This window comes from Dreissena polymorpha, chromosome 5, assembly GCF_020536995.1.
Source record: "Dreissena polymorpha isolate Duluth1 chromosome 5, UMN_Dpol_1.0, whole genome shotgun sequence".
NCBI lineage: Eukaryota > Metazoa > Mollusca > Bivalvia > Myida > Dreissenidae > Dreissena > Dreissena polymorpha.
Genome location: NC_068359.1, coordinates 24,944,276 through 24,949,710, shown reverse-complemented (window position 1 = coordinate 24,949,710; position 5,435 = coordinate 24,944,276).

Below are 5,435 nucleotides of genomic sequence, written 5' to 3'. Positions count from 1 at the left end.
TCACGCTTCACGGGATGCCCGTTTACGGATAGGCAGCGTGGAGATTACGGTCCCACTATATCAATCTGTTGCCGTTTTGGTGAATACAGCCAGTATTTCGGGTATATGTGATTATTCACGAAGGAAGACATAGACTGGTGAAGGCCTTTCTGTAAAACATCGATTGGTGTTCATGTTTTTTTTATAAATTTACTTTGCTCGTAGTGTAGCATGCTTGTAATTTGGCTCAACTTTGTAAATGATTTGTTAGTCTGAAAAATTTTCAGGATTAAAATTAGACTAATCAAGACTTCTTTGATGGTTTTTATCACTTAATTTTGCGTTTATGAAGTAAAATTCTTTAAACTGTGAATTTTTAAAGTTTCTAATAAATTATATGTATATTAGCTTCCTTAGATTAATTGATAAACTATGCTATATAGCCGTCAGCGTACATCTTTCGTTCAATTCACAGTAGTCTAAACGCGTAACTCATGTAACCATATAATCATATAATGCACAGTTCGTCCATGTATATTCAAAAGACGTTTGATTATTCGAGAAACGACAAATGTCTGTTTTCCTTATTTACAGTTGGAACCTTCTTAATTGGATAATCTCTTTACTTGGATCCTATTTAAACCAGACAATTAATTCGCTCACTAATTTCCGGACACCTTGTTATACTTCGGAGAAAAACTTTGTCTTGTCAAACGCAATTGTTATCCCCCCCCCCCCCCCCCCCCCCCCCCCACTAAATCGCTCATTCAATGAACATACACTTCTTATCTCATGTTGCTTTTTATGTTAAGAGAACGATGCAGAATCTTTATTAGGCGAATGCTGTTTAATTGCCCACTTTTGTGCCCCCGGTAGATTGGTATATATCCCTACTGGATACGAAACTGAGAATAAATATATATACAAGCCATATTTATACGGCACTAAATTACATTGTAACAATACGCGCGTTTGTGAAACACATGTTCCTGCACTTTGAAGCCACACAACAGCTATATCCCAATTGAAAACATCATAACGAACGACGGTCCAAGGCCCATATATTCGCCAAAATGAACGTACTGGAACTAAACTCACACTTAATCTGTAAGTCATGTATGTAGACTCACACACCAAAAGTTATCTTAATATCTGACAGCATTTCGTAAAAGAAAACTCCGGAAAACGGTTATTAAAGATAAAATATAAGTTCAAGGACCATAACTTCACCAAAAATCAATGGACTGGGACGAAACTCACACTTAATCTGAAAGTCATGTAGAAAGACTCGCACAAAAAATCAGCTTAATATCTGAAAGCGTTTCATAAAAAACCCTACTGTTATTATAGAGGAGATTCAAAGGCCCATAACTTCGACAAAATAATGGGAACGGAACACTATCTGTAAGTGATGTAGGTAGACTCACATACCAAAAATCAGCGACATATCTGAAAGTCTTGATTAAAAAACCTAAAAACGGTTATTGTAGAGAACAAGTCCAACGCATATAACTTTGCAAAAAGAAACGGACCGAAATGCAACTCACACTTCTTCTTTTGGTCCTGTTGATGAGACTAAAATACCAAATTTAGCAATATATCTGAAAGCGTTGCATAAATATACCTCAGGAAAACGGAATACCTGACAGACGGACTGACGGACAGACCGACTTCTAAATATAAATATTATGTGAGTTTTGGGTATATATCAAGTTTATCATGCGAGGCTTAGAACCAGGGTACCATTGTTCGAGCCGAGCATGATTAACTTGAACTTTATCTAATATTCTATTTATCCTATTATTTTCTCCCCTATTCCATTATAATTATAAAATATCGCATTTTTGACGATTTTGTTCTTCAGTAGTTGAGAAATAAACATATTCCTCAAATTTTTGAAAAAAAAACACAACAAATCTGACCTTAAAATAGCGATAGACTAAAGCTCAAGTTTATACAATCGTTGTTTATACTTTCGATTTTAATCTGGTAATAGGACAAATGGGACAATATTGTGTTAAAAATATTATAACTGTTTCAATAATAAAGTAATGCTAAACTAATTATGAAAACAAAGATGATAATAACGACGACGACGATGATGATGATGATGATGGATGATGATATGATGATGATGATGATGATGATGATGATGATGATGATGATGATGATGATGATGATGATGATGATGATGATTGATAATGATGATGATAATGATGACGACGATGACGACGACGATGACGACGATAATGATGATCATCATCATGATCATGATGATCATGATAATAATAATAATAAAATTCATAATAACAAAACTAATACTACTGTAGCAGGGTTCGGTATAATGAGAACTTTATACTGCCTTGCTATATGAGCTAGCTTTTATTAGGCGAAGCGGTAGAGTGTCCTGTCTGATTTTGAACCGGGAGGTCCCGCGTTCAATCCCCACTGTAGTCGGGGATTTTCTTGCGTGGTTACACTACTACCACTTATAATAATGATCAATAATCATATTAATAATAACTATGCTAGTACTAATCATAATAATAACAGTAATAATAATAATCATAATAATAAGAACCAATAATTATATAAAATAATAATACAGTAATAAAATAAATATATCATCATCATCATCATTATCATCGTCATACCCAAATTATATCATCACATCAATTATAATTATTATCATCATAATTGTTATAAATATTGAAAACTCTGGAATAATTGAATACTGTTTATCTGCTAAAATGTATGCACGAGTCTCTGTCGTTAAATTTTACTGTTTATACACTTGCCATAAAATTGCATTGGTTGATTTTGTCCTTTGGGAACTTTTGTTCGGAGTTTTGGGATCCAAGACAATTCTTTCAGTTTACGGCACGATCCCAAAATCATCCCGAATACACTGAGTATGATGACATCCGTGCCGTCCATACCATGTTCGAGGGAGTTGAAATACTCGGCGACCTATTATTTCCTTGGAGTCCTTACATTCGCTTCGTTTTCTCTCAGCATTTGTTTTAATGACCTCTTTGATCCATCCACAAACATGGGAAAACAAATCGTATTTTGTGTAATGGGTTGAACCAAAAAGCAAGATGTACTTGTAAATGTTGTAGTTTTGCGACACGTTACTGATGTTAGAAAGAGGTCTACACAAGAAAAGCGGAGTAGTAGAAGGAGTTTCCTTATCGAAATAGCAAATTATGAGACGTGGGAAGGTTGCAATATACTAAATGATCGATTCATGTACTAAATGATCGATTCCAATCTCCACGCAGAGTTGTCGTACCTTGCTCTCACATACAACTCTGCGAAAGGCTCAGCCCTCCATTTTGTCTATAAAATAGATAAAACCGAACAAACGCATTCAACGTATATTTGATTGGATATTTAGGATCGCATGCATTACGTTAAGAAATATGACTTTTAAATGTACGATAAATCGTGCAAAAACTTGCGAGTTTTTATGCAACTCTTTGGAACTAATTTTATTGCCCATTTACGCAGATGGAATCATTCCACGCACTTCACAAATGTAAACAATTGAACATATTTTTTTTTGAGTGACGTTAGGAATTGCTTCGACGTGTGTATGTATGTTGGTTTCTTAACATAAAAAAAACATATCAATTTATAATACTGAATTAAGACTGATATAAGATATCAGGGAGGCGGAAAACTACAACGGGCGAGGCATGGTCAGGGGTGATAACCACAAAAAAGGGTTAGGGTAAGGGTTAGGGTTAGGGGTCGGGTTAGGGTTAGGGTTGGGTTTAGGCTAACCCAAACCCTAACCCGACCCCTAACACTAACCCTAACCCTAACCCTAACCCTAGCCCTCTAACCCCCCCTTGCGCAATACCTTACCACGCCTCGCCCGTTGTAGTTTTCCGCCTCCCATAGTAAACCATTGCACTAGAAAAGATTACATTCCACTAAGAAACGGCCGACAAAAAAAGTTGCAAAACAGTCGATTTTGATTTGTGTCAAGTTCTTTCTTGCATTGTACATGACATATATTTTTTATTGCATAAATCGATTCCGCTTAGAATGGCATTTAATAAAAGGTATGATTATGGGGGTCTCTATGTGCAAAATGATGCATTTATTTTCGCTCAAGATGTCGCTTTTACATTGAATTATATAGGGAAACTATTTAGTATATAATGACCTGGAACATTATTTACGGAATTTACTGTCGTAAATGTCAAAAAAGTGGTGTATGTGGTTCACTTGAAGATCCAATTATCTTACCTTAGGATTTATGATCGGCAGTGAAAATTCACAACGGAAACTTAAACTTCCTTCTTATGGTTTTTTCAACACTTGAGCGATTGAGATGTAGTAGTAGTAGTAGTAGTAGCAGTAGTAGTAGTAGTAGTAGTAGTATTAGTAGTAGTAGTAGTAGTAGAAGTAGTAGTAGTAGTAGTAGTAGTAGTAGTAGTAGTTATACTACTAATACAACTACTACTACTTCTTCTACTACTACTACTACTCAATCGCTCAAGTGAATAAAAAGACTGTTTGAATTTTCATTTTCTCAGCGTATTACATTTTCAGAAGTAAAGGGAAGGTTACGATTTAAACCGCCTTTGAGTACTTAACTCATTTTTATTTAGAGAACATTAAATAAGGAATGAGTTTTCATTTTCCAGACTATGTCACTTATAACACATCATAAACAATCAAGCTAATGAGACGTGGACACACATTTGAACTATGTGACAAACGACTTCGGTGGCAAGGGAGTTCACTATGCACAGGTGTGTATTCAATCATAAATGGAATCGTCTTACCGATAACAAAAATAATATTATATGCTGCTTCAATAACAACAGCACCACAAAAACTATTACTACTAAACAACAACAACTACTACTACTACAACTACAACAATAATAACAACAACAACATCAACAACAACAACAACAACTACTACTACTACTACTACTTCTACTACTACTACTACTACTACTACTACTACTACTACTACTATTACTACTACTACTACTACTACTATTACTCCTCAACGGCTAAGATCAGTATAATGAAGTTTGATAAGCAACACGTAAACAAATAAAGCATTACACACACGAAACAATTTAATAATTTCAATGTTTCTTTTGTATTTGTTTTATGTATTTTTTCAGCAAAATAATAGGAAAATAATGTAAAATACCAAATGCGTTGAATACATTTTGGTAAGTACAGCAGAATGGTTGAGCCCAAATAAGGACAAACGTTTCTTTCTTGCAATATATATTCTTTTTGTTATAATTCAGCTCTACAGTTATAATGTTTCAATCTAGCAATTCAAGGCATTTACATACACAGATCCACAGAACATGCTCCAATCTGTAGACACGCCACTTTAAATAAATAATACATGTGGGGAAAATAATATCTACTTTGCTACACAAATATTTGCCTCATACAGGTGCAAGATATTC